The sequence below is a fragment of the Eptesicus fuscus genome, chromosome 12 (genome assembly GCF_027574615.1).
Source record: "Eptesicus fuscus isolate TK198812 chromosome 12, DD_ASM_mEF_20220401, whole genome shotgun sequence".
Taxonomy (NCBI): Eukaryota; Metazoa; Chordata; class Mammalia; order Chiroptera; family Vespertilionidae; genus Eptesicus; species Eptesicus fuscus.
The window spans coordinates 42,066,387-42,078,699 of record NC_072484.1 but is presented as its reverse complement, the minus strand read 5'-3'; the positions used below and the strand labels follow the sequence as shown (position 1 = coordinate 42,078,699).

General features: G+C 40.5%; 1 long non-coding RNA gene across 1 annotated transcript; it reads left to right on the top strand.

The window, feature by feature from the left end:
• The first annotated feature begins 2,414 nt into the window (after window positions 1-2,414).
• Window positions 2,415-11,209, top strand: LOC129150995 (uncharacterized). Its single transcript, XR_008557792.1, has 3 exons — window positions 2,415-2,470; window positions 10,710-10,817; window positions 11,037-11,209. It is a non-coding gene; the product is annotated as an uncharacterized LOC129150995 (long non-coding RNA).
• The last annotated feature ends 1,104 nt before the right edge of the window (window positions 11,210-12,313 follow it).

The window sequence follows — 12,313 nt, the reverse complement described above, 5'->3', positions numbered from 1 at the left end:
TCCTCTCTGAAATCAATACAAATATATATTTTTTAAAAATAGACTAAGGATAATTTTTTTAAATCTCCATTAAAATTATGGGTTTTGAGGAAGCTTTATTTAATGATAAATTAATTTGCTATAAACTTGCCTCACTGCATATATTTCAATTGTGACCCAAGTGTGACCCAAGTGTTAGCACCAGAGTATTTAAACTGAAGTCGGGATGATCTGAATTCAGATATATGGTAGATAAGTTATGAAAAAGGGAAAGTTACTCCCACCAATTTTCAAATAATGCATAACTCTACATACCAACACTATGCTAATTAATTCACTTCTTATCCACAGTCACCTGTGAATACTGGGAACCAATATCTGGGCATAGTCTCCTTACTAAACACTTAATAAGTCACAGTGAGGGCTGCCCAAAAAAACAGGTCAAAAAGAAGCAAGATGAGCCCAGCTGGCATGGCTCAGTGATTGAGCATCAACCTATGAACCATAAGTCATGGTTCAATTCCCTGTCAGGGCACATGCCCAGGTTGTAGGCTCAATTCCAGTTGTGGGGCATGTAGAAGGCAGCTGATCAATGATTCTCTCCCATCATTGATGTTTCTATCTCTCTCTCCCTCTCCATTCCTCTCTGAAATCAATAAAAATATATATTTTTTAAAAAGAAGCAAAATGAAAGATCAAATTCTTTTTTTTCTGATATGTTTTGTTATTATTGATTTCAGAGAGGAAGGGAAAGGAAGAAAACTATAGAAACATCAATGATGAGAGAGAATCATTGATTGGTTGCCTCCTGCACATCCCACACTGGGTATAGAGCCTGCAACCCAGGCAATTGCCCTGACCAGGAACCTCCTGGTTCATAGGTCAACACTCAACCACTGAGCCATGCCAGTTGGGCAAAATTAGATTCTTGCCATTCTCAATGTACAAATTGTGTGGAGAGTTAGTCTAATGAGAAAGCATTGAAATCAAACAGATAAGGAGAGTATTATTTCTTAACAGTAAAAATTCCCCTTGTTTCAATTCCCTTCTTAATTTTGTGCCACAGTGACATGTGGTACAGTGAGATCCTGAAATGACAGTAAAACACTGTGGTTAAGTATTGTTTTTAGTCAGATGAGTTGAGCTGCAAAAGTTAAACATTAGCAAGCAATGGGAACTCTCGTTCATGTGCAGTTAGGGTGTAAAATGTGCGTTGCTGGGTTCTACTTGTAACATTTTACAGGACCTTTTTTTAAAAAATCAGAGCTGCAAAGTAAAGTCTATCTGGCATAAAGAGAGATAAAAAGTATAAGAACCATCTTAAAAATACAAATACCTCCACTTTCCCCATTCAAAGAAAATAATTATGTGTTTTCTGTAGCCATTAAGAAAGAAAAAGTCCCCAACAGATGGAACTTGATACTTTGTAGAAAAAAGATGATGGCCAGTCCAATGACATGTTGCATGGTGTTTTATAACCCAGAAATTTGCAATCCCTGCTATCTGTTTTACTTTTTATTTATACCTTTATTTAGACTACTCACCTCTATTCTCTTTCATAGAATCTACACTGAGTGGCCAGATTATTATGACCACCCCGTCAGTACTTCATTGGGCCACCTTTTGCCTTCAATACTGCGGCGATTCTTCTTGGCATTGACTCCACGAGATGTTGAAAGGTAATGCGAGGAATCTGACACCATGCCTGATGAATAGCACTGTCCAGTTCTGTGAGATTTGATGGTTGTGGAACCAGCTGCCTGATGGCTCATTTAACTTTGTCCCACAAATGCTCAATTGGATTGAGATCTGGTGATTGTGGGGGCCACCTAAGCAAGGTAAAGTCTCCCTCATGTTCTTGAAACCACTCCTGCACAATATGAGCACCGTGGCATGGCGCATTGTCTTGTTGGAAGAAGCCATCTCCATTGGGATACAATATGATAGGATGAACTTGATCAGCAACGATACTTAGGTATGTTGTGCTATTCAGACATTGTTCCACACGAATTAAAGGGCCCAAATCATGCCAGAAACACATGCCCCAAACCATAACATTGTCCCCACCAGCTTGAAGGGTTGTACTCATGCATGTGAGGTGCATGCTTTCATGCTGTTACCGTGAAATTCTCACTCTGTCATCTGCATGATGCAACTGGAAACATGATTCATTGGACCACATGACTTTATTCCAATGCTCGACTGTCCAATCCTTGTGTTCCTGTGCAAATTGGAGATGTTGTATCTTGGTAACTGCAGACAGCAAAGGTGTTCAAACAAGCCTTTGGCTTCCATATCCCATATGATGCAGTGTACGGCTAATTTGCCTACATAATAATCTGGCCACTCAGTGTATAGAACTGGTGTTCTATGATGTCATCTGCGTCTCTAGACTATCACTAGTAAGTTCCTTCATTGTCATAATAATCTGGCCGCTCAGTGTATAGAACTGGTGATCTATGATGTCATCTGCGTCTCAAGACTATCACTAGTAAGTTCCCTCCTGTTTAAACACACCATCCCATAGTAGTAGCTCCCAGACCTCAGCTCTCTCTCTTCTCATTTTCTCTAGATTAATGATATTTAACAGCTACCAGGTGGAGCTGCCATTAAAGGAAGCATACACACAAAACCCCAAATACCTCAAATTCTAACATCCTGACTATGTAAATCTAAGACATTTTCTGTGTTTGCTGCCTGGTAAGTTTTTAAATTTATGATTTCACTTACCATGAAAGCTAGCTGTATTTCCATGATCATGGCAACCATAGACACTCACTTCATAGGCAGAGCAAGTTTCCAATGATCCAACCATGCAGCCTAGCTTAGGTAACTCTCTCACCTTTCAAAAGCTTTCTCAACCCTTGTGATCATCTGGATAAGCAAGCACCAATGCCATGCTTACAACAAGGTCAGACCACTGAAAAGAAAAATGAAAACAATAAATCAGATGTTAGAGTAAACTTCACTGTGCTTCTGGGGAAGTATCACCAAACAACAAACATCTATACTTTTATGATTATATAAGTTAATGGCCAGAATTGGTCACTGGTCTTTAGTTGCTATCTTGACTGTAAATCAGTGCAGAAAACGCACATGGGCTTGACATTCTGCCTTATTTTCCTATGTTGACATCAAAGGAACTCATTTCAAAGATAAAGTTATTTCAGTGAACATCTTTAAAGAACATGGGATCGCTCCTGATATAAAATGGAATTGATAGTGCCAGAGGCTGAGCTTAGGGCTGGAAGTAGGAAAAAGAGGTGGAACTAATCTAACTAGCAGATCTACACACTGATAGGAAAAATGGGATGTTCAGCAAGTCCCTCATTCCATTAGCTCACTGTAAAGGAGGCCATAATAACTTTCTTCTTATTAATGCTCAGGAGAAAGTTCATAAAACAGCACAGTTTCTGTTCAGCACATGACTCTTCAGCACAAAAGAGGCAATGGAGGTTGATAAATGTACCAGGGAAAAACCATTAGCAAAATGATGAATTAAATTTCTGTTTACATTTCTATTTTAATGGATCATCACTTGTTAGTCTAAGTCAAGGGTGGGGAACTGTTTTTCTGCCAAAGGCCACTTGGATATTTATAACATCATCACGGGCCATACAAAATTATCAACTTAAAAATTAGCCTTCTATATTTGGTCAAACATTTAATTAACTCAACCCTAATGCCTTTGAGGGCCAGACCAAATGATTTTGAGGGCCTTTATATGGCCCTCTGGCCGGACATTCCCCACCCCTGGTCTAAGTAATCTCTATGCTTTGGTTATGGCTATCAACATATTAAAATATTGTCTAAACCTCATTTAAAAAATCTTATTAAAAGGTTCATAAACTTTATAAAGTTTGGTAATAAGCAACAGAATAACTTGCAGTGCACTCATAGGACAATGAAACATAGCATTTGTAATTGTTGTCTCTCTGTATCCTCATAAGGACTATTTATAAGGACACTAATCATTAGATTTATGGATCAAACTAATTCAATATAACCCAATCTTCACCTAACTAATTATACCTGCAAAGACCTTATATCCAAATATGGTCACATTCTGAAGTTCCAGATGGACATGAATTTCCAGGGAACATTATTCAAGCCAGAATTTACCAATGGTAAAAATATTTTTTTAGAAATCAACTGTCCCCTGGGAGTCCACAGTTTCTAAACATATGCATTTGGGGTCCCAATACCATTGCTGTTATTCTCCTTTACTTCAATTTTTAAAAATATTTTTAAAATCTTTATTGTTGAGAGTATTACAGATGTCCCTCTTTTGTTACGCTCATAAAACCTTTTTTTCTTGTTTTTAATCAAAAATAGTTCTTTGTTTTTTTTTTAAATGCACCCAGCCGGCATGGCTCAGTGGTTCAGTGTTGACCTATAAACCAGGAGGTCACGGTTCAATTCCCGTTCAGAGAACATGCCTGGGTTGAAGGCTCATTAATGTAGCTCTCTCTCCCTGTCCCTTCCTCTCTGAAATCAATATATATAAATATATATATATTTTTAAAATGCTTCAGGCTGTTGGAGAAATCTATCACATCTGTCCATGCTTTGGGAACATGACTCTCTTCAGAAACATACTCTTATTTTATGCCCTTCTTTGTGGCTACAAAATAGATTTCATTTTTTCCCATGTACTCTATCATCCTGACTTAGATAAACTCACAACACTTGCTGGCTTCTGTTAACAAGCCACTACCTTCTAGAAAACAGATGATAGTCATCACTGTTCTAAGAAAAATAGCATATGGTTAAAATACAAACGTGAAGAAGTCTGCACTTACTGATCTTATGTAGGGAGAGTGGCAATTTCAGACACTCTAGACTAGTATATTCAGGTGTTGAATGTACAACAGAGCTTATCTGAGAAGGAGAAATAGTTGTATATATGATATGTATTTTTAATAACCTGAATTTTTAATTTAGGCTTGAAGAAAAAAATGTGTTTATTTCCCAAGAAATGGAAATTTGTGAAATTCTGACATTGATTTCATGAACCCTTTAACCTTTCATGCTTTGGGGCCCAAATATGTCCCTTAAAACACACACACATACACACACACACACACACACACACACACACTTAATTCCTTAAACTAAAACTAATATTCTAAGTCAGATCCCGACCTATGATGCCTCATGTCACTCAAGTTCATACAAGGGTAGAGCTGCCCTGCAGGTCTGGACAGGAAGTGTTGATTAGCTCAACTCCAAGTTCTCACTGAGGACTAACCATTCACGCAGAGAAAGAAGAAAAGCAATCCACCCAATGGGGTTTGCATTAAACTTTCAATAGTCAACTTATTGGAATCTATTTGTGGCCTAAATGATGAGAGATTACTTGAAGTCGACATAGAAAAAAAAACATTATTTGCATTTGATTTTAAAGCCACGTTGACACATAGTGAGCAAGAGCGGAGCAAAGTGTGTGGACATAGAGCTTTCTTGAGCAATCTCTTCCTGAGATTCTCCAACCCCCACACCTAAGTGATACAGACATTACCTAATAGGTAGCTTTCTTGCCTACATAAGTCAAGATAATTGCATCAGTTTTTCCTACCTGAAAGGGATCCTAGCTGAACAGGTCCCAGCTGGAAAGGCTCCCTGACACCTGATAAGGCTTGATAGGAAAAGGGAAACTTGACTAGTTTTGGCTAAAATATGAAAATATTTTTCAATTTTTAGAGCTTAAGTCACTACTGGTACTTCTAATTAGGCCTCTTAAAACCTTTATTTCTGTTTCAGGACACTAATAATTTGATCTAATAATATAATGGAAGGTATCATACATGAAAGCTGTCCTTTTTACCATTTGCCAATGATTCACTTTCAACCATGTGGGTGGGTTATACAAGGACAACACAACTGCAGGAGGCTGAAGTACCCCAAGACAGAGTTTAATTTTACATTTTCCTAAATTGAAACAACACCTGCTGTGTGATAATATCCTTTACTTTTTTATGTATATAGAATACATTGCATATATTTGGGAAAGGAATGGTAAACAAAATTATCTGGGAAAACCTGTGTATTTTAACATCTTTTTCTCTGTTTACAAATCTATATCACTGAAAAATAATTTGATATTTTTACAAACAAAATATACTTAGTAATTATCTTTTAATGCTTCTGATTTAAGTCATTTAATCTTCTAATGGCCAAGATAATAGGTGCGTTTGAGACTCAGCACCGAAAACGGGTGGTATCTGGGGAAAGAAAGAACAGGAAACATCACCTTCACTGAGCGCGCACACGCACACACACACACACACACACACACTCCTGCTCACTCCCTGGGCTGCACATTGCATCTCAGCTCTACCTAGAAATTGTAAATTCAAGCACACTGTCTTAGTCTATCCTGGCTGCTATAGCAAATACCACAGACTTAAAACAATGAAACTTATTTCTCACAGTTCCAGAGCCTAGAAGTCGGAGATGAGAATGCCAGCATGGTCAGATCTGGTGCAAGTCCTCTTCAGAATTGCAGATGACTACTTTCTCATTGTCTCCTCATGATGCAGAGAGAGAGAGAGAGAGAGAGAGAAGAGAGAGAGAGAGAAGCAAACTCTCTCAGGACTTGTTTCAGGACACTAATCCCATTCCTGAGGACTCCACCCTCAAACCTAATCACCTCCCACAGGCTACACTTCCTAATATCATTCCTTTGGGGCATGGGGTTCCAAAACATGAATTTTGAGGAGATAAACATTCAGTCCATTAAGACACACCCTCTTGAACAGCAGTCTCTACCCCCAGCTCTCATTCCATTCCATCCACTATATCTCTTTTCAATTTCAGCAAGGCCTCAAAGGGTACCTGAACCTTTCCTTTTCTGCCAATCAGCCATGCCCATTCTCTTCCTTACCCACGAAATATGTGGTAGTTCCCCACCATCCTCAACTCCTTTGTTCCTTTGACCTCCTGTCATGTCTATCCCCCAAATCCCCAACCTAGATCTAACCAACTATCCACCTTGTGGTTGTGAGCTGCTGGAGGAAATCTCTCCACCCCACAGCTGGAATTTGACATTGATGCTGCACAGCAGGCTCTTATTTTACTGTCAGCTGTTCTTCTCATCCTGGCTATTTTCAACCTTCTCAGTTTTCTTCAAACCTTCTATCTACCCCAGGTTGGCAGATACAGCCAGCTCAGGAGCCAACCTGAGTCCTCTTCCAGGACACCCAAGAAAACAACACTTCACAGCTCTCCTTGCATGTGGTGTGGCCATGCTACTGAGATCCAGTCAAGGAAAGAGAGCAGAGTGATGGCCCCCTTCTCCCAGTCCTGGCCTATCCAAACCTCCCACAAATGCTCCTCTATCTTTTCCTCCATTTTCAGAATGGATGCTAAGGCCTGGGGCAGACTTGGATGTCACCAGTTAAAGAATGACTGTGTGAAGGAAATCTCATTCATACACACACACACATACACACACACACACACACACACACACACACACACACACCCTCTGCACTGTGCCAAATGGATTTTACCTGAATGAGAAATAAATTTAGGTTAAACCACTGAGGTGGGGTGGGGTATCAGCTATTGCTCTGAGGCTGACCTAATTGAACACATCCTTCTCACTCTCATACTCAGCCTATGGCCTTGCCTGCTGTTCTCCTGAAGAAGAAATTAAATTAAATTAAAATGTATTTTGTTTTCTTCTAAGTAATAGAGACCAACTAAGTAAGGTTTAATCACACCTATTGTCATAGGGGAGAACTCCCAGAATTCATCATATGGCCTCCAGCCTCTCAAACTCAGTGTGGAGAGGACCATGTGAGGCTCTGTGCTCTGCCTTTCCATGCCCCACAGAATTATAGCCTAACGTGGTATTTTTATGCCTGAAAGTCTTTTGTTGATCTTTCTTATGTTTTATGATAAAAATAGGTGCATAAACTGGAATTGAAATATTATTTCCTTTGACCATAAAACTATGTTGAAACCTTTTTTTTTCTGGATTGAAATTGCTTTACAGTAAAGATATTTGTAAACAATTGATCAAAGGCACCTAAATATTACATATTTCAAGTCATTACATAGAATGTAAAACATAAAGTAAAAATAAAAATATAAAGTAAAATGTATTGGAATAAAGCTCTGAAGAGAGAAATGCTACTATTTTAACAGTTTAGATTTTTCCTCCCCAATTATTTAATGTAATTGTGGATGATAGACTGAAACTAATTTAGCATCAATTTTATTTCTATTTTTGAGTGGGTGTGTGTTTTTTCATATTTTGCTCAACAGCTTTCTTATTTTATGTATTTTTATTTATTTCAGAGCGGAAGGGAGAGAGAGAGGGAGATAGAAACATCAATGATGAGAGAGAATCATTGATCGGCTGCCTTCTGCACCCCCCCTACTGGGGATCCATTGAGCCAAACCAACTAGGGCAGGTGTGTGGTTTTTGGTGGTTTTTTTTTACACAATTGTAAAAATTGTATTCACATAAGCAGAAATGGAAGGAATTTGGGTATGGAAATGTTACTCAATGATCTGAACAACTCAGTTTTACTGAAAACATAAAATTATTTTGAAGATATACCACTAAAAATAAGTTCCTTTATTAGTTGTCTATCACTAAAAACAAAACACTTGAAAAACTGTCAGATTAAAAGCTAACAACATGCTTACAGCCTTCCTACAAGTGAAAACTCCCTGATGTGGGAAAAAACTATCAGCCCATCATTAATCATTCACTTTCTCAACACCTCACCAACCTCCAACTGTCCTTCACTTGCAAATGCAGGGTGTTCACATCCAGAGGCCATGCGAAGGGTCATAATGAATGGGTAAGGGGGTGGTTGTAAAAGAGGATATGAAAGCAAACACCCAGACAGATAAATTTTGTCAAATATAAATGTGAAACTTGAGTATCAGGAAGTTTATTCCTTAGCACTATCCAGGTTTGTGTACCCCTTAGAAGGCCCTTGCATAACCTCCATATATATGGAGACCACAGATTGAAGACCACTAATCTAATGAATTAGGAGGGTCCTCAGAGGAATGTTCTTTGGGGGTGTAGACCCCAAAAAGCAAACACTGTTTTGTAAAGAGACTCTCTTCCTTTAATAGCAGGACTGCTCTCTTAAAGTCATGAAAACCTTTACCTATAAACCAAGCTGATGCCATATGACTATAGAGCAGCAGTTGGAATTTATGTGCACATATGATGTTTGATGGGCTCTTGGTTGGTTGTTTGTAAAAGACAGGTATGTGACCCCCACACACCCTGTTGGTTGGCTCACCCCATAACAGGAAGAGCTCTGTGGCCACCTGTCCTATGGCAGTCCGCAGTAATAGGACATCCATTCACCCTGGAGGTGTTGGGGCTGCTGAGACAGCCTGGTGGGTTTGCTGCTTCTCCTAGTCAAATGAAGCAGGGCTCAGTATCCTCTAGGACCTAAGGCCTAGGGGAAGAAGCAGCCCCTGCCTCTTTCTCTGCAGGGAGTGACAACTGCACTCCAACCACAGTGGTGAGAAATTCCAATCATGGACTTGATTTTGGAAAGGGACACTACTCTCCTTCATGCCTTCTGGGTCTAGGGAGGAAGAAGGCAGCATTAAAAATGTGCTTTGGCCCAGCTGGCATGGCTCAGTGGTTGAGCGTGGACCCATGAACCAGGAGGTCATGGTTTGATTCCTGGTCAGGGCACATGCCCAGGTTATAGGCTCTATCTCCAGTGTGGGCATGCAGGAGGTAGATGACCAATGAGTCTCTGTCATCATTGATGTTTTTATCTCTCTCTCCCTCTCCCTTCCTCTTTGAAATTAAAAAAAAAAATTAAGTGCTTTGTTCATCCTGTGAGTCTGTGTTTTCTGTGTAAAAAAAAAAAAATCTAGAATGAAAAAATGATGGTTGAGCAAATCAGTTCACTAGAGCTTCTGGCTGAGTTGGACGAACTTCTTCATATCACATCATCTGCTGGGTTTGCAATAACTTTGAAAGGGTTCCTTGCTCGAATCTTCCTGATTCACTTTGGGGTGATTGCAATGGACATGGAATCACAGAACAAAACATGGCTCCCTGAGACTGCCCAGCATCAGGAACCAGGTGGAGGTGATTCCCTCTGGACGTGCTGAGAGCTCCCATCCTTCCCCCCTTGGTCTCCTCACAGTGTCAGGGGCTCAGGAAACCATTGCCCCACCTCTTCAGGGGTCTTCCCCCTAAAAACCACCTTTCTCTCGCCTCTCTGTTCCCACCTCCCTTTCACCATTTGAAAACTCTGAAGATTCTCTGGAAACTTGTTCTTCCAGATATTAAAACATAAAATGCAGACACAACAATAAAATACCTGGAAACTGCAAAGGAAATAAACAGTAGTGTAGATTCTAGAAACAGACCAAACTGCATTCCAGAATGTAATTTGTAATCAGGCAGGCATTTCATGTCAACGGTGGGAAGGGCATTGTTTAATAAGTGGTATTGGGATAACGATTTTGGAGATAAATAAATCTGGGTCCCAACTTCACTTCTTGAGCCAAAAGATTAGTCTAAAGTTTAAACATAAAACTACTAGAAGAAATCATAAGCAAATGTGTGTACAGTCTTGAGTGGGGGAGGCATGTTTAATCAGAGATACAAAATCCTAAATTTTAAAGGAAAATATTATTAAATCTGTTGACATCTACAAAGTCTGCATTACATCCCTGGTCAATTAGAAATTGCCTACTTATTTTTCTATTTTCTCACTAACCTGTAGGATGACAAGGACAGGGACTGAGTATATCTCAATCGCCTTCCAGCATTTAAGGTGTTACACACTGTGTTTAGAAGACAAGTTATTTCACATGAATCATCCTCATGGCAGGTAGGTTTCTGGGAAAAACACCTGACATAAACTACCTTATACCGGACTTTCTTTTCAGTCATCAGCATTCCCTTAAATTTGAAACCGTAGGCCTTAAACATAAAGCAGGTGAATGCACCCTGAGAATAATGTATAAATTTGCTTGAATTGAATCTCAGTTGCTGAGTTACAAATATCAGAGAAGTGTGACTGGATTTCATTCTTTTATTCCCGTGGTAGGAATCCAGGGCCCAGATGCCTGGCCACTGCATGAGCCAGGACCTCACTGGTGCCTAGAAAGGACCCTGTCTATGCCATGTCTACAGGATGAGTCGGGACAGACAGCCTGCACACTCCCCACTGCCATCGTCCCTGCTGAGATTGCCCTGCAGATATGCTGTTCCTCTCCTGACTAGAAGAAATAAGTATATGTTTTAATTCCTGTTTCTGGGACAGAGCTTCTAAAACCCTTGAAATCCTCAGAGTGGTAAGAGTGTCTTTTGTGTGCTAATGAAGGCTGGGGGCTGGAGGACTAGATCACTTCCAGCAGCTGATCGGTCTCCAGAAAGGCCCAGGCACTAGAGGGATGGAACTTTCTGCCCCGCCACCAGGGAGAGGAGAGGGGCTGGAGACTGGGTTCAGTCACCAATGGCCAATGACTTAATCAATCACATCTACAAAGTGGACCCTTGATTAAAATCCCTAAGCAACGGGGTTCTGGACCTTCTGGGTGTGAACACATCGAGGTGCTGGGAGAGTGTGTCGGAGAGGGCATGAAGGATCCACGCTCCTTGTCCGGGTCTGGAGAATTAGGCAAGAAGATGCTTGGCTGCAATTGTGACAATGGGTTTGAATGTGGGTCTTGCCTAAAGCACTGGAATTCTGAGGCACCCCTTAGGAAGCGTGCCTGGACTTGTGAATCTCCAAGACAGGTGCTCGTCTTCTCATTTTGGCCTCTTGGGCAATTGTCCTCACGTTTTTATGCATCTCTTCCATTTGACTGGCCTGCTGTGTTCTTTATAACAACCTGGTACATGTAAGTAACGTGTTTTCCTGAGTTCTAGGAATTATCAACCCTGAGGAGGGAGTTAGGGGAACCCTCAGTTTATAGCCAGGGAGATCAGAGGTTCAAGTGTGAGGACAGTCGTGCGGGACAGAGCCCTTAACCTGTGGTAGCCACACTCACTCTGGTGTCAGAATTGAATTGAAGCCAGAGGAGAAAATTGCAGGGTGGAAAAACTCCCACACATTTGTTGTCAGAGTGGAGGTTCAGAAGCCAGTTGTCAGGCACCAGTGACCTGCTAAAACCATAGCCCCTCTACCTCCCTGGGCACTGGACCCACTCTCTCCATCTCTCTTCCCTACCGCATGAGCAAAGACTGGGGGCAACTTCAAGTGTGTTTTATGTTTTACTCCAAGCAGCTGGCTTGTCTGTGTAAAGGCCCATTCCCTTGGAACAAAAAGAATTAGCTTCTACTTCCTCTTCTGGAACTAGAAAATTTGCCTCGAATGCAAGA